At 32.1% G+C, this 25,098-nt stretch overlaps 3 non-coding genes across 3 annotated transcripts; all 3 read left to right on the top strand.

Annotated features, from left to right (window-relative positions):
• Window positions 1–5,881: 5,881 nt before the first annotated feature.
• TRNAG-GCC (transfer RNA glycine (anticodon GCC)) lies at window positions 5,882–5,952 on the top strand. Its single transcript has one exon. It is a non-coding gene; the product is annotated as a tRNA-Gly (tRNA).
• Window positions 5,953–5,961: 9 nt separating this feature from the next.
• On the top strand, window positions 5,962–6,040 carry LOC127089996 (small nucleolar RNA snoR114). The gene has a single exon (XR_007791540.1). It is a non-coding gene; the product is annotated as a small nucleolar RNA snoR114 (small nucleolar RNA).
• Window positions 6,041–17,872: 11,832 nt separating this feature from the next.
• TRNAG-GCC (transfer RNA glycine (anticodon GCC)) lies at window positions 17,873–17,943 on the top strand. Its single transcript has one exon. It is a non-coding gene; the product is annotated as a tRNA-Gly (tRNA).
• Window positions 17,944–25,098: the final 7,155 nt, after the last annotated feature.

Here is a 25,098-nt window from a genome sequence, read left to right as displayed (position 1 = left end):
TGAAGGCTTAGAGAGAGAGAGAGAGAGAGAGAGAGAGAGAGAGAGAGAGAGAGAGAGAGAGATGGGATTTTTAGGTTTCAGAAAGATAGGATTTCAAAAAGGAATTTGATCAAAACTTATTTACTTAAGCATAAGGGTTCTATTTAAAGAACCACTTGTGTGAGCTGCAAATTGAATTAATCCACTTAAGCACATCGTACCTTACTGTATATTGTATTGCCCTTAAATGCATTGTGCCTCATGGTGTATCATGTTTCCCTAATTAACACTAGTCCATTGCAACACCACACTAGTTTCACTTATTTATTTATTCTCTCGTCAATTTGTTCTTATGTATGTGACCCTGTAGCTTCTCGTGATATTAAAATTATATTAAGTCAACATTTAATATAATAAACAATGAGTGATATTTAGCAACATATCATTATTACCCAAGTGACAAAAAAATGTTATGTGATATGAAAAAACCTTTCTATGATAGTGATTATGTTTAAAATTACTCTTTTACTCTAATGTCTATATCTAACTTAATGTATAAATTGTGTCACTCTTGCCCAATTCAATACTGGACCATGATATGTGACATACTCATCAACCATCTTTATATTCATCTTATTATAGACACTATTTGAATACCGATAAATTACTCGACTCTACATTTAAGATCCATAGTGGTTTCAAGTCAAAGGATGATATACAACACTATCACTATGTGGATTATTTACGACACTTACTTAACATTCTATGTTGTATTCTCATGGAAGGTCTATCCAATACAAATATTACTCATAATATTTCTACCTTTGAAAAGATTCGATAACTCTGCATCCATGATCTGTGAGATGTGATTCTCAAGATATCTACGTAATAGTTTCTATTATTTAATATTATCCCACTTCACAACAACGTTGGGCTACATATACTTTAAGAATATTGTCCTTATGTTTAATGGAGTCTCACGATTAAGTCATACTTAATGTTTCATCAAATGAACTAGTTATTATAAAGACTTTATTACTTTGAAAAAATAAACATAATAAAGAAATGATTTATTATTAATAATAAATTATTTGATACAAGTAACAAATTCTAATAAAATTATTATCCTATAGAGCTTACACCAACAATTTTCCACTAGCACTAGAGAAAGTTAAGCATACACCTAATACCCATAAATCTAGTATGCCAAACATGCTTCTACTATGCAAAAGACTTTGTCAGCGACTCATCGACATTGTTAAGTGTTGATATTTTTCATATCTTCACATATCATCTATATATTATCTCTCGAATGAGGTGATAGTTCCTAAGTATGTGTTTAGAATGTTGGTGAAATGTAGGTTCCTTACCTTGTGTGATGGTACCATTGTTATCACAATAGAGATAAATGAGATCCACAATGCTAGGGATTACATACACCTTTTGTTCCTCCATTTGAAGCAACAATATACTCAAACTCGTTCTAGAATAACTGATTATATCCTACTTTGAACTTTTCCAACTCACACTACCACCATTTAAGTAAAACATATAACCAAATTGCAATTTGAAGTCATATTTATCTGTCTAAATGCTAGCGCCAATGTATTCTATTACAATGAGCTCTTCCTGGATTCCATATATAAAAATGAATCTTTAGTCCTTTTCAACTACTTAAAGATATTCTTGACAACAACCCAATGAGCATCATTGGAATCAGACTAGTATATACTTATTGCAGTTAAATCATGTGAGACATTTATTCGAGTATATAACATGATATACATAATATATCTTATTTCATATGCATATATGGTCTTATACATCTGATCCCTTTATTCCTTAGTTAAATGGAATTATATTTTTGATAGACACAAGCCAATGTTTTATAGGTATGAATCCTTTTCTTGGAATCATGCATATTAAAGTGTCTTAGAATTTTGTATGTGTATGTAATATGACTTAGGCCAAACAATTTTTATGATATATCTTTATAGATTCTAATTTCTAATATATATGTTGTTTCTCCTAAGTCCTTCATAAAAAATCTTTTCCCTAGTCAATTTGTTATTTGCTGCAAGGAAAAGACATCGTTTCAAATGAGTAATATGTCATCTAAGTATAATAACAGAAATAAGATCATGCTCCCACTAATTTTATTGTAGACACAAGGCTCACCTTCATTTTTAATAACTCCAAATTATTTTATAGTTTCATCAAAATGAAGATTCTATCTTCTGGAAACTTGCCTCAATTAATAGATTGATCGTTGTAACTTGCAAGTCTTTTTGGCTTCTTCTAGAATGCAAAAACCTTACGAACATCTCTTGTACACACCCTTAAGGAGATTCCTATTACAGAAAGCAAACTTGACATTCATCTCATATTTTATAATCACGACGACAATGATATTAAGTAAAACCTTAACGCTTTTAAACGGTGTAAGTTGTCATCATATTCTACCCCATCTTTTCTTTGTTTTTTCTTCTTCCTAAATTCTAAAATTAAAATCAAAAACCAAAAACCTCTAAAACCTATTTTAATTTTTTATTTTTTAAAAATAGTTTTATAAAACTAAACTATCATACAAGTTTTATAGTTTTTCAATTTTAAAAACTAAAAAATAATTTTACAAAATCATATTAAACAGACCCTAAATATTATTAATAAATACATGAAGGATAAGGAACACATGTTAAAAAGATTGGCAAAATTTAAACATACAAAACTTGAGTATGCAAAATATTTTTATTATTATTATTTTTCAAGCAATCTTTTTATTATTTTTAAAATTAAATTAAACATCCATATAAAAATATCAAACAATTTATTTCTTTGATTTCCTAAGCAACCAACCAACCACCAAGAGAGAGATTATTTCCTTGTAAGCCTTTAATTTTTTTGTTATAAAGCATTGTTACAAAATATAAGGAAGTCATGGGAGAGTTTAATATGGCTTCATCACAACACCACCAACAAAATATAACCAACCACCTTCCATTTATCTATAACTGAAATGCTCTCCTGTAAAGAACATCAACGGTTCAACAAAGAAAGATACATTATTTCGGGAGAAAAAGTATCTATGAAGAATCCAAACTTATCACCTCTTCTAAGCTTCTTGGTTTAAGCAAACTCGTACTAGTCACTTCCTATAAATTTCTCCTTTTTCACTACCTTGTCATTACACTTTGCACAGTGCACCTTTCCATAATAGCTCATTCTAGTTTCTTCATCAACAATCTCTATTGCTTTTTGGTTCCAAAATAGACTTTTCTTAGTGACCTCTCTAGGAAAATGTTATGCACGTAAACATTACTACCAATTAATATCAATATCAATGTGTATCAACATACTCAGAAAGTCTATAACACGAGTTACATTGTCTTACCAGAATAATTTTTCGTGCCTTATAACCATAATGATCTCTTTTTTTCAGTAATGTGTTTCCTCTCTATCATCTTCCTCTTCATCTTTCGAATCTTCATCATCAGAATCTTTATCAATTTAGGATCTAGGAAAGCCTCTCACAACCTCTTTTGTACATTCTTCACTTCCTCCTCATATGCTTCAGATAACTTGTCATCCCTTCACAATATTAACATTTATAAATTCATTGACAACACTTAAAAATACTCAATATAGTGTTTTACATATTACATACACATACGTAATTGTAATTATAATCATATATAACATTTTTAAATAACTACAACATAACAACCATACATGCAACATCATAAATGATAAAGTTTCAAAAAAAAATCACTTGCAAATCAACTAACATGACATTCAAACACTAAACATATTATCTTCATTTTTCCCCCGAATATCTCAGCACTTTGAAGTTTCACCGATGGCTTTTTTTGGGGCCAACAAATGGTTCCTTCATAGCCTTTCTTACTTCACCCACTTCATTTCTTGCAACTGCATGTTCTTTTCCTTTTCCTTTCTTTCTTAAACTTGCATCCGCGATTGCTTCTTCATTCACACCTAAAGCTTCACCATAAAGGTTGTCAAGTCGTTCTTGAATCCAGTCATTCTTCTTCTCTGAATCCGACGATAACCTGCAAAAAAAAAATGTTAACGATACAAATCTTGAATCCATTGCACCAACTTATAATACGTGAACATGCAACCATACCGGTTTGAGAAACCACTCGATTTCTCTTGATTCATTATTGCAGCACTTGAACCTCTTTGTATTCCTTCAACTTTTGTGCTTAACACATTGATTGTTTTTCCACAAGAAAACCATATTTTCCTTTTATACTAAATGATTTGGGCTAACCTTGGTTTCAATACTCATTCCATTCTGAGTTTTTCACGTTTTTTTATTAACATTTTTTGTACATTCAGTTTCTTTATATTTTAATACCCATATTACAATTATGTACATTGTGAGTTTTTACATCAATTTTGCTTTCCTTTTATTTATATCTCATAATTTAATTCTTAATTTAATTTTATCAAAAGTTACATAATTTACTACATTTTCAAGAGTTTATATTTTTAATAACTCAATCTATTTTTTTAAATCAACACATTTTCCTCACTCAAAGCCTTTTTTACATTTTCTCAACAAAAAACTATTTTATACTTCTACTTTGATTTTTTCTATTACTAATTTTCAATTTTCAAAATTTCTTTTGATCAAGTTTCATTTAATCACTTATGTATTCAACTATAAAATCTCTTTTTATTCAATATAAATAACAATTAACCTTCCATAAACTATACCTCTCTAACATTCTGGCTCGTGCATGCGCACGAGTTTGTTACTAGTTACTAATTAAATACAGAAAGAGAAAAGCATATCGATAACATGACCATTAATTAATAATTATCCATAGCCATCAGATTAAAATGAATTAATGGTCAAGATGTCGAGTAACAATCAATCACTTACTCTTGGAGTAAGAATCTCTCTCTCTCATTTGCATTTTTTTCATGTTCCAAAATAAATGTCTTCTTAGAATAGCAATACGATCTTTTTTTCATTACTATACCCCTATTTATTAACTTTCACTCTTTTCAACTACTCTACTAACTATAATAAATAAGAGTATTTTAGTAGGATAATGCTAACTTGTGCCACTAGGGCACAAGTTAAGAATCAAATGAAGAAATGTTATCTTGGAAATTGTGTATTAATTTTAATAAAAATATAAAATTAATTTTTTAATTGTTTTTTCCAATATAAACTTTCTATAAGGGGTTTTCTTAACTTGTGCCCTTGGGCACAAGTTAGCATTATTCATTTTAGTAAATGATATTAATTTTATCATTAAAATCAACACATCTAATCATTTTCTTAAAAAATATGCAGAGCTTAAATAAGACATTTATTGCGAGACGGGGGAGTAATTAATTTTATTTTATAACAATTGTAATTATTGTTATTTTTATTTCTAATAGTTAGAGTATTTTTATTGATTTTCCATCATCAAATCTAACTAAGCCTATTTCATCCCCTCCATTATATGAATATAAAATTTTCAAACCACGTTAATGTATTGTCTTTGATGATTTGTCATGACCACTTTATTCTCTTTGGTATTCTTCTTTCCATGATAAAATATTTGAACCACCTTCTCCTTATGAGATAGGAAAATATCGATAAAAATTTTGCATCCCTACAATGGGATGTTATTGGTGCTAGAAATTAAGTTGAATTAACAGATTAAAAATGTTCTTTATTTTGTTAATATATTAAAATAAAAAAATAAGTGTAAAAATATCAAATAATTGGGAGGAAATATTGAATTGTTTTAGTTTTTTGAAGAGAAAATATGATAAGTAAAACACATTTAAAGCCTTTAAGTTTTGTTATAAAGCATGGTTACAAAATATATGGGAGTCATGGGAGAGTTTAACTGTGATTTTGGTATCATAGCAACAAGCACCAGTGGTCTAGTGGTAGAATAGTACCCTGCCACGGTACAGACCCGGGTTCGATTCCCGGCTGGTGCAAATTTGAAAGAGCTGTGATGATAAGTATTGTGATGTTCGGTAACATTACTTCTCCTGAAATACTGGATGAAAATATGCCTCTGAGCTCTGATTTTTTTATCATTAATTACCACCGATCCAGAAACTACATTTCTGTTGGACACAAACCAAACAATGCTACTTACTACTTGGATGAATTAATGATCGCTGCTGCTGTTGCTGCAGACTTGTTCTATTCAAACACCTTCTCAAATTATAGTTTTACATTTGCACTAGACACACAACAACATCGGATTATGGTTATGGTTTCTTTTTCTCTCTTTATTTATTTATTTATGGAATGAGTTTCAACAAGGATTGGAATAATTGGTTTTCATATGCTGACAAATTAATGTTAGAGCTGTGATGAATAAATATTGTGATGTTCGGTAACATCAGCTCTCCTGAACACTGGATGAAAAGTATATCTCTGAGCTCCATTTTTTGTCCTTAATTTGCTAAAATGATTCTTGACAACTCCACTGTTGAAATCAATTACATGTCTATTTAGAAACCAAATTGTAAGCGGCGGCATAAGAGAGGATTCTAATGAGAAAAATATTAAAATGATAACAAGAGCTTTGGTAAGGCTGGTTTATTACAGAAGGCTGATAATCTTGCCACAACCATAATCCACTGTTTACATAACTATCATCATCAACCAAATAAAAGTTTACATGTTGTAGAGCTCGTTGTGCATAAAAATAACTTCATAAACATTTGGTTTTTTTCAAGGCAGGTACTCTTGATTGTCATAGTCTCTAGTACCTTAGTGTTGTATAATATATTTTACAAATTCGAACTCACATTCTCTATCTGTGTAGCCTTTAATGCTAACTATTTTAAGGTGTGACGAATGACATTCTAGAGCAATGATGGGATTTGGTGGAACCTTCAAACATTTTGAACAAAGATATATTGCACCCATTCAAAAATATCAACTGAATATTAAAATGTTGAAGAATTTGAAAATGTGGAAGTATTCCTATCAACGACCTGTTTCCGAAGTCATCTCCCATACCTATGTGAGTTGCACACGATAGCACATTAGAAATGTATCCTCTATATTTCATATATCTTATGTGCATATATAGATTTAAAAAATTAGTTAATTAATGTATATTTGTACACTAAATGCAAATAGTGTAAATACAATAAGGATATAGTTAAAAAACAAAATCCAATTATATCTTAAATTTCTAAAACACTTACGTGTTTTGAAAAGAAAAAAAAGAAACTCTAAAACTAGCAAAATGTAAAATGGATGGAGAATTTCTCTAAATAATTACTTATGAGTATAAATTCATACATCATCTACATGCAAAATCCTCGATATCAATTATCAAAATTTGAAATAAATAAGGGAATGTGTGAATTTCAATATCACATTCATGAGAATAACATTTGTATCCACGAAACAAACACCCCCTTAATCTTTTCATAGCACTCCTTCAATTATTTTTTTCTTTTTTCACTTGGTTTTTAGAACTAATGCTTGATTTTTTATTTATCAAAAGAGATAGTGTGATCCTTTTTGTTCATGGAATAACATAACTTTAAGCATCGCTAAGGCCTCGTCTTCTTTATTAATTTTTTTTGACAACTTTAGATGGTATACTCATGTCTCTTTCAAACATAAATTTGTTAATTTGGATTTCATTATAACTAGAGTTTTTCATGGCGCATTGGTAGTAATATTCTTTTTCTTCTCCATGATTCATGATTTTAAGCATATTTAATTTGACTATCTTATCGTATACCTTTAAAGCTAGTGCCCTCTTCTTCTAAGTTGATGATGTAATTATTTCTTAGCAAGAATAGTCGACAAAGAATCAATTAATTTCTGATAAATCTAATATCAAAAAATCTACAGTAAAATTAATTTATCCACCTTTACCAACACATTTTTTACAATTCCATATTGTGTCGCTTACTCTTACAATGAGAGCTTCTTCTCATGTTATATCCTTAATTGTAAAAGGGATAATGGCACTTCCAAAATCTTTTCACTTTAAGGGTATATTCCTTTGCAAGATGGCATTATATATCACAGTTTCTATTAGAGATAAGGTTTAGCATAACCACTTTTGTAGGTTGTTATCCCCCTTCCACTTTTATCTCTACTGTTAGTTAGTTTGTTGTTACTTCTTAAACCCACAATAGCATATATAAACAGCTAATTGTAACCTCTTGTTTCATGAAAATATAGATGAATGCATTTCCATAGTTAACTTTCAATATGGCATCCAAGCACAACAATCCTGATGATGATTAATCTGAGAAATAATCTCCTTTCATCATCATCCCACCCAACCCTGCATATACTCTGAATAATTCTGATAATCCAGGAGCTCCTCTTGTTTCTGCAACCTTGAATGACAACAACTACCGCACATGGCTTCAAGCCATGAAAACGGCTCTACGCGCAAAAGTGAAGATCAATTTCGTTGATGGTTCTATCAAGAAACAACCTCGCGATTCTACAGGTTTTTCCAGCTGGGAGAAAGTTGACTCTATTGTCATGACATGTATTATCAATGCGATCGATCTCAATCTACATGGAAGTATTTCTCATGCATCAACTGCTCGCGACATTTGGATCGACCTTGAAGAACGATTTACTCATATCAATGCATCACACATTCATCAATTATGGCACACCATATGCCTTCTGTAGAGAGATTCTGACATGAGTATAACAAAATATTACACCCAATTCAAAATCCTTTTCGATGAGCTTGATGAAATCCAACCGCTACCGGAATGCAGTTGTGGAGCCTTTAAGTCTTTAACCAAAAGAGATGATGATCAACGCGTTCATCTATTTCTTGGTGGTCTTGACAACGACCAATTTTATCACATCAAAGGCATCATCCTTAACTCTGATCCTCTCCCACCATTGTGCCACATTTTCAATCTCATACAACGAGAGGAATCACAATTGACAATTGAAACAGAAAGACGTGTTAACACTAATACATGTTCAACCTTTCACTCCGCCAAACACGACAAATCAAAGTGGCGCGAATATCCAAAACTCAAGTGTTTCAAAATTGTTGATTATTTTGCACATTGGGAACCTAGAAGAACTCCAAGAACAGACCACAACAAGCATGAAGGATAATAACTTTCTACATTAGTTTACAAACATGATACTATAAAAGGTTTGACATTAGGGCATGCTCTCATGGCACTCACACCAGAAATCCAGTTCCTCCCCTCGATAACATGAGCGGTAATGTACAAGCAACTCATACATGGATACTTGATAGTGGTTCATCCCATCATATGACTTATTTGCCATCTATTTTGTATAATATTAAGAAATTGTCAACATCTTTTCAAATCATCACTCTTACTGGAACATCCATCCTTGTTGATTGCATAGGAGATGTATCTTTGTCAAATAATTTCATACTACATAATATGCTCCCAGTCCCTTCATTCGACTGCTACTTGATTTTCATTCATAGATTGAATCGTGATCTATCTTGTACGGTGACTTATGATCAAAATTGTTGCATAATCTAGGACCTTCTTATGAAGAAGAAGATTGGATTCGGTAGCATGTGTGAAGGTGTTTATATGTTCAAAAAGCCATCTCAACATGGATTCTTAGGGGTAGCTAAGAAAGATTTAACAACTTTGTGGCACACTAGAATGTGATACCGTTCTCCTCAAGCTTTACAACAAATTTCACATCACCTTCAATGTACTTTTGACTCACATAAATCAGCCTGCTATGATATGTATCATAAAGCAAAACAATGTAGAAACTCATTTCCTTCTAGTAATAATAAAGCTACTGCAACTTTTGATTTGATCGATTGTGATCTTTGGGGAAAATATAATACTGCTGCACATAATGGTGCACAATATTTTCTCACCATTATTGATGATTACAGTAGAGGCACTTGGGTGTATCTAATGAAATCGAAAACTGAAATGCTGCACCACTTGATCACTTTCTGTAATTTGATTAGGTGACGATTCAACAAAACTGTCAAGAGAACACGCAGCGACAATGGCACATAATTTGTTAACTCAAAATTATTATATTTCATTCCCCAAGAGAGCATAATTCATGAAACCTCTTATTTTTATACACCACAACAAAATGTATGAGTAGAACGTAAACATCAACATATATTGAATACAACGTGAGCGTTACATTTCCATTCAAACCTTCCACTACATTTTTTGGGTGACTGTGTTTTAACTTCAACATACCTAATCAATATAAAACCTATTGTTTCTAATAAAGGTCTCACCCCCTATGAGTTTCTTTTAGAAAAGGAACACCAATATGATCATCTACGTAACTTTGGATGTTTATGTAACATGAAGAATGTCTCCAAACCACTAGGAAAATTTGATCCGCGAGCTGACAAATGCTTATTCATTGGATACCCATACATCTAGAAGAATGGAAAGTTTATAATCTTCAAACTCATACCTTCCATACATCTAGAGACATCTTCTTATATGAGTATACTTATACCTTACTTCAAGCATCAAACCTACCTTCCATCAACAATAACAAATACACTTCAAAATACTACAGTGATGATGAAGAACTACATCCCCCACAAACTAAAATAGTTCCATCACTTGCAGTTATCCCCTACCAATGCATAAGAAACTATCATTGCATTGACCAACCTTGAAACTCATGATGTTGACATCTTGCATCGGGACCATACACCCAAATCCCCTACCAACACATCTGAATCAGATGAGTACAATGCACCCAATCCCGTTTCAGCTTCAAACATTCCATACAATAATGAAGATGATATGATTATGGAGGAGTACAATGAGGAACATAATAATGCTGGAATAGAGTTACCACCAAGAATATGACATCCCCCACAACACCTCAAGGATTTCTATTGCTACAATCTGCACTCAAATATTAAATTCCCTATTTCAAATTTTGTTCACTATGATACTTTCTCCCCTAATCATAAATCTTACCTTGCGACAATTAGTAACACTGCAGTACCTACATCATACACTCAAGCAAGTAAACTGCAGGTATGGAAATATGCCATGGTTTAAGAACTTCAAGCTTTAGAGGATAATCAAACATGGGAACTAACCACTATACCACCTGGTAAAAAATTAATAGGTTGTCGATGGGTGTACAGGATTAAACACAAGGCCAAAGGAGAAATTGAGAAACATAAAGCTCAATTAGTTGCAAAAGGGTTCACTCAAATCGAAAGAGGGGACTTCAATGAAACTTTTGCGCCCATTGCAAATATGACAACTGTTTGATGCTTACTGACTGTTGCAGCAACCAAACAATGGATCCTACATCAAATGGATGTTAACAATGCCTTCCTTCATGGCGATTTACATGAAGATGTATATATGAAACTTCCACATGGCTATAACATTACGCTTCCTAACGTGGAATGTTGGTTGAAGAAGTCCTTGTATGGGTTATGCCAAGCCTCTCAAAACTGGTATTCCAAATTATCAAAAGCATTGATTGACTATGGTTTCAAGAAGAGCAATGTTGATCACAGCCTCTTCACGTATACTAAGCCATCTATCTTCATAGTTGTCCTAGTTTATGTCGACGACTTAATCATCGCTGGAAACCATGATGAAGCTTGTGCCAAATTCAAACAATACTTAAGTCAATGCTTTCATATGAAAGATCTTGGAAAACTTAAATACTTCCTTGATATTGAACTAGCACACACCCAAGAAGGCTTATTTCTTTGTCAACGAAAATATACACTTGACATTCTTATTAAATGTGGCATGCTCGGTTCTAAGCCTTCTTCATTACCAATGGAGGAAAATCACAAACTCTCTTTGGCTAATGGACCACCATACTCCAATCCATTAAAATATAGACGACTAATTGGCCGCCTCATTTACCTCACAATCATAAGGCCAAAATTAACATTCTATGTTCATGTATTGAGCCAGTTTATCCAAACACCTCTTCAAGATCATTGGGACACAACCATGAGATTCATTTAATACCTTAAATCATCCTCGGGTCAAGGCATCGTCTTACCTAAAAACAATAATTTTCAACTAGTTATTTTTGTGATTCGGATTGGGCATCATGTCCCATAACACAAAAATTTACATCGGGTTATTTGATGAAACTTGGAAACGCTCCAATTTCATGGAAAACAAAGAAATAAGTAACCATCTCCTGCTCTTCCAGTGAAGCTGAATATAGAGCAATGACACATGCTACAAGTGAAATTATTTGGCTACGCAAGCTACTAAATACTCTTCAAGTTCCATGCACACGTCCTACACGTTTATACTGCAATAATCAAGCAGTTGTCGCATCCTAAATTTTGACCACCTTTATACTAATGTGTCCAGTAAATCATATAAGTCATCTGGTCAACCCCAATGGCCTAAAAAGTTAAAGGGGGATCATTTTGACTTTTTAGAAAAATGGCCTTGATCCCATTTTCAGATGATTAATGGGTTAATAATATCATTAAATCTTGAGGTTATTTGTTTTAGGATTAATTGGTTTTAAATTTTTGTTCAGGGCCAATGGGGGGCTTCGATTGACAATAGTAAAATTATTTATGTTTTATTGAGATTATTAACTTAAGTTTATTATTCAAAATTTATAAGGTTAATTGGATTTTATTAATTTATAAAATGTTGTTTAGGTTAGGTTATTAAGTTATTTATTCCTTAATTGATTTATGATTAAATAAATAGATTAATTAGATTATTTTTGTTATTAGATATATTAAGTGTTTAAGAAGGTAATTAACTTGTTTTAAAATTAATTAGGTTTTTTATTTTTCGTACAATATTCTTATTGGGCTTTTTGTTGTGAGTTTAAAAGATGGTCTGGCACAAACCGGACCCCTTCCAATTGGTTCAAGTGTGACCCAAGTCAACAATTCAACCGGATAAGCAAGACCATGGTCCATCACCCATGACCCAAGTCCAATTCTTCCCCAATCCAAAGCCCTAATTTTGCGCAGTGGTGAATCAAAACAGATCCAAAGAATCAATTTCAAAATTCAATCAAAGTTTTCCATTATTGAATCAACATACATTTGAATCACGAATTAAAATTGAAAATGGACTAGATACATCACAATATCAGTTACAATTCAGAATCCTAATTTTATTTTTCTAATCAAATCTCAATACAATTAATTACAACACAAATCAAATTCTAAATTTCCTAAATCAATCAATCTAATTAAAACCTAAGAGCTAAATTAATCTATATAAACCTAATGCTAAAACTGGATTAAGGGGACGAAAAAAAAAACCCTAAAAACTTCTTGAATTGCTATTGCGACAAAACACTCACCAGAGCTTGAATTATCATGAGATTTGGGTTTCACATTGAAATCCTAATTCTCCTAAGCTTAGCCTTGCACCTTGCATCTATAAATAAAGAACAAGAAGGAATTAGAAGGATAAATAGGTGACAATCTAGAGAAGAGCAGAAATAGAAGATTAAAAGTGAGCTTTTACCTTTATTGGGGAATCCATCCTCTCTGAAGGTTGGTCATCCAATTTCTTTGTTCTTAATGCATTACTTGTTTTGATTGCTTGCCTATGTATTCTGTATGCTTGATAGTATTTGTGTTTGTGTAACAACCCGTATAATATATATCTAGAATAATATCATACAACTATTATTATTTGGTATTGACACAATCATAAGTTCCTATTGGCATCATTATATACACATGTCCAAACTAAAAACATCGAGGATACATGTCATCCAATAAAGCCTAAGAATAAAATCTAATAACTATGTATAATATCTTGATTATACATAACTTCACAACGAAATATAACAATAATCAACATCCCTTGAAACATTAGTAGACAACTCCTCATGAATTCAACCTGCAAGGAATACCTGAAAATTAAAAACGATAATGGGATGAGATAATAATCTCAGTGGGTTCTCCTATCCTATGGGTCCACTCAGCTCTACAGGGTTTCTAATCGATTCTAACTCAAATATTCACCTTCCGTTACTTGTGCATCACTCGCACCTAGTAACTAGGACTTGAGTAACTAAGAGATAATCACAATGTATGAAAACATGCCACTTGAGTTCACATAACTCAATAAATCACTATTCGGATTCATGAAACATCAATCCCCAAATGGACTTACGTCTAAGCCAGGCTCGGTTGACGCATGCTCGTATGATTCGACTTTCACGGTGGATATTAGGTCCTCTATGAGGTTTAATCCTCAGCTCAAGTGATTGTCACTTGTATGGGACTGTAACCCACTTTGAGTATCTTTTACCGTATGGGACTCTAACCCACTTTGGTGTCCACCTTTCCCCCATGTCCTCCATGGTTGGGGCTCAAACCCAATTGAGGCATGAATCATTGGTGCCACATCCCCACTTGCCTCTTTACCTAAGCCTTTGAAGAGGTATATGCACAATCACAAATAATTTTGAATACATGATTAGTTCTCATATACTCGTGATTGTTCTCATAAATCACTAGGTGTTCACAACCACAAATTCTCATGATATCATATCAATTCTCATGGCATCATAACATGATCCATTCTCATTACATAAATCACACATGTTCCATACAAAGTATGCCAATGCATTATTCCTGTGACTACTTGTCTGTTGTACACACCACGAAACGATTACATTCAAGCATCACTATCTAAATCATTTCATCACTTAAGTTATCTTTCTAAGTCATTTACCTAGTATTCTCCTAGGTTTACCTCACTCATAAGTTTTAGTCATTTTATTGTGTAACCAATACAATCATAAGCTCTTAACCATTCATGCAAACACACAAATACCACAACAAACAACATATATAACATACATTAACATATTGTTCATAGCATACATTAAAGTCCACAAGATGACATAACATGCTACAAGGTCCATAGGCAAGGTTATCACTCAACCTACCTCAATCTAACTTATTTCACTTCCAAGTTTTAAACAACATGTGTCTGATCATCCTAAGTTGGGGGTTCATCAGACTAAAGGGGAAAGATTTAGTGGAATAATTCATATACACATCTCTATATATCATATGCCTCTACGTTAACTTCATAACGTATCCATCCGTTCATCAATATGAGTTATCAAACTCATTAACCGATCATTCCAACCTAGTCGATATTCTAGGTTGAAACACACACAAACTCATATAAATCGACCGATTAATGTTAATCTAATGCATACACATCATGGTACAAGTTATAATACGTCCAAGGTGGTTTAGAAACACAGAAGAAGTGGTTTTAGGAAAAACAAGACTGGACCAATCATTTGCACTAAGAGCCAATCGATTGTATGAAGTTACTATCACGGTGTGAATCAGAGACCAAGCTATTAGGTTAACTTGACTCGTAAAGTAAAATGTCACCACCAAACTTTAATTTATCTAAGGGAAGGGGAAAAGATCAAATACCACATAAATATGCAATGCAAAATAGTACAATAAAGGGATTGAAGGTCTGGGGGTTTGTTATGAAAAGGGAAGGTACTAGCACCTTAATCATCTATAGTATCCTATAGGAACCTCTTGAGATATTTGTGTTTGGTTATTGTTTTTTGCTAAATATTGGTGAGATGAGAAGAGAAGTGTATTTTATTTCTTTTTTGATTTGAAAAGACATAAAGTCTTATGTCTAGGATCAAAATACCATAGTTCGGGGTACAAATAACAATAGGATTTGTTTAGTTAATTTTAGAAGAAGAGACAAATTGTCATATTAAGGAGAATACTCATCTAAATCACCAAAAATATGAGAAGATGAATCTTTGCATCATTATGAAGGAAGGGCTCCAACTTGGATATAGAATCTACAAGTATGTCATTAACTCCTTCGTATGGAAAAGAATCAACATCAATTTCAATCATTATTATAAGGTAGGATATTTATATCTCAACTATAAAGATGATTCATGTTTAGTCTATTTTGAGAAAGGGTTTAAAATGAAAAATCCAAGTGGCAAAAGTTTTGAGTGAGATTTGTGTTTTTTAGTCTTATAGAAAGAGTTTGATATGCTTAAAGTGTTTTTAAAGCATTTATGAAGAAAGAAAGTTTAAAAATTCAATGACCTAAAGTCAAGGTTTTTTTTATGAAAGAAGTTCAAGTTTGAAAAATCCTAAGATTGAAATAGGGTTTAGAAGGGGCTAAAGGGCACAAGGTGGGTAAATGAAGCTACAAACACACACAATGAATATGCACATGATAATAAGTCAACTATAATCTGTTGCCCTTGGATTGGAACATAAGCACAAGTATCATGCAAGAAATATCATGGATTAACAATATGCACTAAGCAAGCATGTGAACAAAATCACTACCATGTATCAAGCTTAAACATCTTAAGACACCAATAAAGTCCATCAATAAAGAATGGAGCAAAAGGCATGGCATAAAGAATAGTTCATAACACATGGATCATACAAGCATACAAGCATGTTAAACCTTAAACAACTATGTCATACATCAAGACTAAATAAATGTTTAGGAGTAAGTTCAAAGCACATCAAAACATCATTTTATGACAAAATTTCACATCATACAAGAGTTCAAGTCATTAAGGTTCATACATTAGGGTTTCAAAGCAAGTCATCAACCATAAACATCCATGTACTTCAAGCACAAATCAAGTCTAAGTCCAAGTTATGCAATGTTTAGTCATTTTTCGTTCTAGATAGCCTTGGCTAATTTTCTAAAAGGGAGCAAAGATGTATCTTTTATTAGATAGGAAAAATGTACATGTATAGCGAGAGTAGTCATCCACGACTACAAAGGCATATTAATTCCCGCAAAAACCCATGGTTCTGGATGGGCCAAAAAGATCCATATGCAATAGTTGTAAAGGCTTATTTGTAGCAACGATGTTTTTATATTTAAATGGGGTATTTACTTGCTTAGCATTTTTGCACTTATCACATGATCCATTCTTTGACAAACTGATTATTAAATCCTTGCCGACCAACTTTTTCAGATGATCCACATGGAATTGAGCTACTCTTCTATGCCATATGCTTTGAATAACATGTATCAAGATACCACCTAGCATTTGATAAATATTTTTACTATATTTCTCATGAGGGTCATAGTTACATAAATATGATGAATCATATCATATATATTTCTCATCTTGTGATCATGGTGTTATTTATAAAAATGTGGAGGATAACCATATTTACTTCCATGAGTTTCTTAGTAAAGCGAAATAGAGCAATATGACCACTCTCATTATAATAATTACATTTGAGAGTTTTTCATTTAGAAGTTTGATGATCATGTCATATGTTACAGAAGTTTTCAATGTTATTCTTTGGTTCATAACATAAACCATCTTTATTATACAACCTTGTTCAAACTAAATCCCAATCATGCCAAGGGACAAAAAAATACGAACCTGAGTATGATGAAGTCCAAAACAAATTCGACTAAGCCTATTTCATCCCCTCCATTATATGAACATAAAATTTCCAAACCATGTCAATGTATTGTCTTTGATGATTTGTCATGACCACTTTATTCTCTTTGGTATTCTTCTTTCCATGATAAAATATTTGAACCACCTTCTCCTTATGAGATAGGAAAATATCGATAAAAATTTTGCGTCCCTACAATGGAATGTTATTGGTGCTAGAAATTAAGTTGAATTAAGAGATTAAAAATGCTCTTTATTTTGTTAATATATTAACATAAAAAAATAAGTGTAAAAATATCAAATAGTTGGGAGGAAATATTGAATTGTTTTAGTTTTGTGAAGAGAAAATATGATAAGTAAAACACATTTAAAGCCTTTAAGTTTTGTTATAAAGCATGGTTACAAAATATATGGAAGTCATGGGAGTGTTTAATTGAGTAGGTATAAAGTGTGATTTTGGTATCATAGCAACAAGCACCAGTGGTCTAGTGGTAGAATAGTACCCTGCCACGGTACAGACCCGGGTTCGATTCCCGGCTGGTGCAAATATGAAAGAGCTGTGATGACAAGTATTGTGATGTTCGGTAAACATTACCTCTCCTGAAATACTGGATGAAAATATACCTCTGAGCTCTAATTCTTTTATCATTAATTACCACCGATTCAAAACCAATTTCAGAAAGCTGTCAAGAAAACTACATTGTTTTCAGTTACATGTCTATACGTGCTCAAGATCACCAACGCGGCGCTACTTCTATTGAAAACCAGCAACAATCTATGGTTATTAGCATTAGATAGCAGCCAAGATACAATAGAAGCTACAACAACATGAGATTCTTTTTAATGCAATGTAAGTAGCAAACTGAAAAGTACTAACATTAGAAAGTCGTTACCAATAGGATATATATCCTCTATATTCCATATATCTTATGTGCATATATGTATTAAAAAAATTAGTTAATTAATGTAAATACAATAAGGATATAGTTAAAAAACAAAATCCAATTATATCTTAAATTTCTAAAACACTTAGGTGTTTTGAAAATAAATAAAAAAGCTCTAAAACTAGCAAAATATGAAATGGATTGAGAATTTCTTTAAACAATTATTTATGAGCATAAATTTGTTCATACTTGATCTACATGCAAAATTTTCGCCTTAGAATATCGACAATATAAAAAATTCTTGCACTGACTAAATTAGGTAAAGCATTCAAGTTTTTCATGGGATCAAAGAATGTTTTGAAGATTTCTGATTTTACATTCAAATCTTCTAGAAGAGAGCAACCATATAGAAACTTGACAAAAAGTTTAGAAGATTCGAAATAAACTCTATCCAAATGAAGAGTTTTGAGTCAAGAAAAATTCACTCAATCAAAATCCCACATTTTACTATTTTTCAACCAAAGAATTTGAAGTGTCTTACTACTAAGACTTTGAAGAGATAATTTGATACAACACTCTTTATCATACATGTTGAAGCTAAGATTTTCGACTCCTCGTTGCATAACAAATTTATAAACGATTGAATTCCCTTTAGTAGAAGCGAGTACACTTGCCTAATTTAAATGTAAATAATTGGATTGAAGTGTGTTTGTCACGTAAAGAGAACATGAACATGGTTGAGTAAACAAACTTGTGAAATGTGCTAAAGTTTTTGAAGACTTTGTCATCAAAGTTGAGAATGAAGAGAGAGAGAGGGGCATAGCGGTTTCTATCTCTTTGAGATGACACTTGTGGTTGCGTTGAGTTTGGTTGGAACGAAAGAGAGAATGTGACAGAGAATTGAACCTAACAAGTGGCTTATTCAATCCAGCGTTAGAATTGAATGAGCAGAAGACATCATTTCGAATTGTGAATGGGAAGTTAGGATATTGACATACAAACCTTGTTGCTATGGCTTCTTTACTCCACCACATAGAGACCAAATTGACCTTAGTTCAATTTATCCTAATTGATTTTAACCACGATATACGTATCATGGATTACGATTTGAAAGGTAAATTTTTGATTTTATGGTAGGTCCAATATGACTCCTTAAACTTTGGCTAAATGTTGAAGCTAAGATTTTCGACTCCTCGTTGCATAACAAATTTATAAACGATTGAATTCCCTTTAGTAGAAGCGAGTACACTTGCCTAATTTAAATGTAAATAATTGGATTGAAGTGTGTTTGTCACGTAAAGAGAACATGAACATGGTTGAGTAAACAAACTTGTGAAATGTGCTAAAGTTTTTGAAGACTTTGTCATCAAAGTTGAGAATGAAGAGAGAGAGAGAGGGGCATAGCGGTTTCTATCTCTTTGAGATGACACTTGTGGTTGCGTTGAGTTTGGTTGGAACGAAAGAGAGAATGTGACAGAGAATTGAACCTAACAAGTGGCTTATTCAATCCAGCGTTAGAATTGAATGAGCAGAAGACATCATTTCGAATTGTGAATGGGAAGTTAGGATATTGACATACAAACCTTGTTGCTATGGCTTCTTTACTCCACCACATAGAGACCAAATTGACCTTAGTTCAATTTATCCTAATTGATTTTAACCACGATATACGTATCATGGATTACGATTTGAAAGGTAAATTTTTGATTTTATGGTAGGTCCAATATGACTCCTTAAACTTTGGCTAAATGTTGAAGCTAAGATTTTCGACTCCTCGTTGCATAACAAATTTATAAACGATTGAATTCCCTTTAGTAGAAGCGAGTACACTTGCCTAATTTAAATGTAAATAATTGGATTGAAGTGTGTTTGTCACGTAAAGAGAACATGAACATGGTTGAGTAAACAAACTTGTGAAATGTGCTAAAGTTTTTGAAGACTTTGTCATCAAAGTTGAGAATGAAGAGAGAGAGAGGGGCATAGCGGTTTCTATCTCTTTGAGATGACACTTGTGGTTGCGTTGAGTTTGGTTGGAACGAAAGAGAGAATGTGACAGAGAATTGAACCTAACAAGTGGCTTATTCAATCCAGCGTTAGAATTGAATGAGCAGAAGACATCATTTCGAATTGTGAATGGGAAGTTAGGATATTGACATACAAACCTTGTTGCTATGGCTTCTTTACTCCACCACATAGAGACCAAATTGACCTTAGTTCAATTTATCCTAATTGATTTTAACCACGATATACGTATCATGGATTACGATTTGAAAGGTAAATTTTTGATTTTATGGTAGGTCCAATATGACTCCTTAAACTTTGGCTAAATGTCGTTTGTTGAAACAAACTACTATAATTGCCTTAAACTTTAGCTTATAGGAAATTTAAAATTTACAAGTAATTAATTAAAAATATAAAAAATCATAAAAGATAATAAATATTCAATTTATAACATAATTAAAGAATTACATGAGAAATAAAACACAAAAAGAAAATGGTGTGATCTATGAGAAATAAACGCAAATATAATGGATTGTCTTTCATTCAATATTTATTTTTATCTATGAGTGAAAGTTATCATAGTTCCAAGAGAAATGAGTCATTGTTTGTACTAGGTTGCTCAATCTTTTCGTATCACTCCTTTGATTTTTCTTTCTTTTTTTGCTTGATTTTTATAATTAATGCTTGAAAAACTTTTTATCGAAAGAGATGGTGTGATCTTTTTGGTTCATGGAATAGCGTAACTTTAAGTATCACTAAGGCCTTGTCTTCTTTATGACTTTTTTTTTACAATTTTAGATGGTATAATCGTGACTCTGTCAAACATAAATACTTTAATTTGGACTTCATTGTAACTAGAGTGTTTAATGGCGCATTGATAGTAATATTCTTTTTCTTCTCCATGATGCATGATTTTGAGCACATTTAATTTGACTACATTATCGGATACCTTCAAATCTAGTGCATCCTCTTCTAAGTTGATGTTGCACTTATTTCTTAGCAAGAACAGTCGACCAAGAATCAATGAGATATCGTTAGTTTCTAGTAAAACTAATATCACAAAATCTACAATAAAATTAACTTACCTACCTTCACCATCACATTTTTTACAATTCTACATTGTGTCGCTTACTCTTACAATGAGAGCTTCTTCTCATGTTCTATTCTTAATTGTAAATGGGATAGTGACACTTCCAAGATCTTTTCGCTTTAAGGGTATATTCCTTTGCAAGATGGCACTCTTAGACAATATCATAGTTTCATCATTTATCTTCCTCTTTTTAGAGATAATGTCCTTCATCAATTTCGCATGAATGGGCATATGCTATAATGCTTCAGCAAATGAGATGTTGATCTGAATTTTTTTGAACATATCAAGAAAATTTCCAAACTTTTTGTTATCTTCCTAATTTTGCAATCTTTGAGAATGAGGAAGTCTTATCTCCAACTCTGACAAATTCTCTTTCTTTGATATACCTGATTGATCTTCAACATCTTTCTCTTTTTCAATTGGTTCAAGGATTTCCATCTTTCTTTCTATGAGGTTGGGAGATGGTTCACCCTCACTTATTATCTTTTATATTGATTTTTCTTCAATATCTTTTTGATTTTTAGTTGTAATAGCATTTACGTTGTTATACTATCTAAATTGTTTGGTTGGTGCTTGGAAAATCTTCTTGAAGAATTTGTTAATGTTGTTGAGTTAACTAACCATCTTGAATTCCAAATTTTTAATTGACACATGGGTCTTCTTTAGAGAGTTTCTTACATCTTCCTAAAATTGAGCAGTTTAGAAAGCCTTATATGCATTTTGAGCATCCATGTGTGCATTTTGGATGGTTTGAACACTTCAATCCTCTTGTTGTTTTCCTCCATTAACTTTAATTCAACCGTATTTTATTTAAAAGTAAAACATATTCCATACATCAAATATTCATTAACAATAATATATTTTCAATTATTTATATAATTTGGGCAGTGGTTTTGAAATTTGAGGAACATAATATTGTTGTGTCAAGTATTTGCTTTATCTTAAACTTTAGTCTGTTGTTGAATATGTTATTTATGATATCTAAGTTATGTGTTAGAAATAAATTTAAGAGTCTCTTGAATCTCATGTAAGCTTCACCAAGTGGTTCTCCGTCCTTTTGTCTAAGGGTGGCTATGTCATACCGCTTTTAAACAAATATAGGTGTATAGGGAATTCTTTGAGGAATGCACTCTTCATTTTATCCCAAAATGTAATGTTGTGTAGTTTAATATTTTCATACCATTCTTTCACATTATCTGCTAGGGTATAAAAAACATAATTGCTTATTTTCTTTCGTATGGCCTTCTACTTGACAATTATCCACGGGGTGAGAAAATACTTTAAGTTTTGTTCACATATTCATTTATCCTTCCATAAAATTGGTTTTGTTCCAGCATACGAAGTATTGATGAGTTGAACCATCAGAAGTGATTATTGCAATAAAGAGTTAGAAGACCTAGAGCATCATTAAAGAGCACAGGTGATTAAACTTTCATAAGAAACGTAAAAGATACTCAAGATCTTATATAAAAGCATGAACCTATAAGTTAAAATCCAACATCTTCATCCAACTCTTTCTCTTCTTAACAACACGAGTACTCCTTCTGAAGATATCAAAGGTCTCGTTTCTGAGAAGACCAACACCATCATGGAGCACCATTAAATGAGAAGTGAATAAGTCCAACCTTCTGGGTCAAACACTTTAAGATGAGGAAGACTTCAAAGAAGAAGAGGAAGCTCAGGAAGAAGAAAAAAAAGGTTCCCAAGAAGATCGTCTACTTTGACTCTAATGAAGTTGAAGAGTCATATTTAGACTAGGAAACTGCTTTTATTGCTCAAGGATATAGCGATGATTTAGATAAAATATTGTATAACAGTTCTCTTGTAATCTCTTTCTCAGCTTAATGAAATATTAATCACCTCTTCTTTTGTAATGATACTCTCTATAAGATCTCTTGATTCCTTTTTTTTAATGATCCAATCGTCAGAGAAGTTTTAGAAATTTTTCTATCAATTAAGCCCAAAGTAAAAAAAATGTTTTTAATTTTACCATAAGATAGAAAAATTCCCAAAAAGTAGCTCAGAGTATAAAACACATAAGTAAATGAGACAGAAAGCATAACAAATATAATTTCAAGTAAAAAAATTTATCCTTTAAATAAGACCAGGTAAGGAGATAAAAGACAAGACATGTTCTAAATCCTAAGTCTAAGGTTTCTTCAGAAGCTCTATAATAGCTTTTAGATCAACACCCATGATATCTTGTCTGGCATCCGTAGTCTTCATTCTATCATCCATTTATGTCTGCTTAATTCACATGGCTTCGTGATTAGCAGCAATAAAGGTCCGCTTTTCCTCCAAAAGTTTTTGTCTCTTACTGGCAGAGGTAATTGACTCTGAAGAGACATCCTTCAAATCCTGAAAGACTGATACAATAGAGGTTATGAGAGAATTCCAGTTAGCAGCATAAGTTATTGGATACTTATCCAATATTTGAGAAGTATCCTTGAAGATTATCTTCACTTTCACTTGGAGTCTAAACATCTTAGATCTAGAATTCTTACATATGATTTCGCTTGTTTTCAAATAGAGTTTGTTAAGTATTAAACGTGTCCATATTTTAAAATCCAGAATCTAAGAGAATTTTTGGAATTTAGCCATGGTGTGTGGGTAAGTCATATGGTGTATTAAACAATTATCACTAGATTTTTTGAAGTTTAATTGTAACTTTGGTCAATTTAGGACTTAGGGTAAATTGAAGGAGTTGAGAAGGGGATGAGAGTTATGTTTCACATGGAGAAGTAGCAATAGAAGAGGGAAAAGGCTGAAAATGTAAAAATGCTTTGGAGAAGAAGAGATTGGGGTTGAGGTTGAGTTTTTTTTATTGTTTGATATCAAAGATAAATGTGTCTACTCTTTATTACAATTAGGATTACAAATGAGATATTGTGACTTGGGAAAATCGTTCGAGTTAGAAGAATATTTTAAAGAGTACTCCTCTAAAATAAATTATAAGTAAATATATACATATCTCATTAAAAAATGTAGTTTGTTACATTTAAATTATGCATAATGATTTAAAAATTAATTAATATCTTAGTCGTTTGAAGATTAGATATTGATTTTGTGGTGAGTGTGATGGGAAGAAGGAATCAATTTTGCATGCTTTGCGAGATTGTCCAATCTCGCAAAGCAGGCCTAGCTTTATTCATTGAACAATTGTGGTAGACGTATTTTTTTGAGTTAAAATTGCAAGAGTGTATTGACTATAACATAGAGTAATAATTAGGAAAGGATGATGAAAATTGGAGCTCGGTATGGTCAACAGTGTGTTGTACCATTTGGCATTTGAGGAACCAACGTATGCATGTGGCAGATTTTGTTGTGCCTTAAAATTTAGCCCATGTAATCAAAGATGAAGTTCTAAGATATACTATAGTTATCAATTTACAAAACAATATCAACAATAATCAAACTCAAAGGATGCAAAGTCATTGGAAGTTTACTGAAGCTGGTTATTTGTGTCTCAACACAGATGGCGTTCTTCAAAGCAATGATAATGTTGGTGCATAGGTTTAATCAAAGACAATAATTGAAGAAGGATTTGTGTATTTTCAAAGAGCATAGGTAAATGCAAGCATTTTGTTGCAGAGCTCTGGGTGTGTGGAAAGGACTCAACTTTGCTCATGCAAAAGATCATAGATATTTGATGGTCCAAATTGATAATAAAGAGGTGTTTGAAGTTGTTTTAGGAATGTCTTTCAAAAGAGGACCATGTGTAACAC

This window comes from Lathyrus oleraceus, chromosome 5, assembly GCF_024323335.1.
Source record: "Lathyrus oleraceus cultivar Zhongwan6 chromosome 5, CAAS_Psat_ZW6_1.0, whole genome shotgun sequence".
Classification (NCBI taxonomy): domain Eukaryota; kingdom Viridiplantae; phylum Streptophyta; class Magnoliopsida; order Fabales; family Fabaceae; genus Lathyrus; species Lathyrus oleraceus.
The sequence above is the reverse complement of the archived record's forward strand: the minus strand, read 5'-3'. Positions and strand labels throughout refer to the sequence as shown.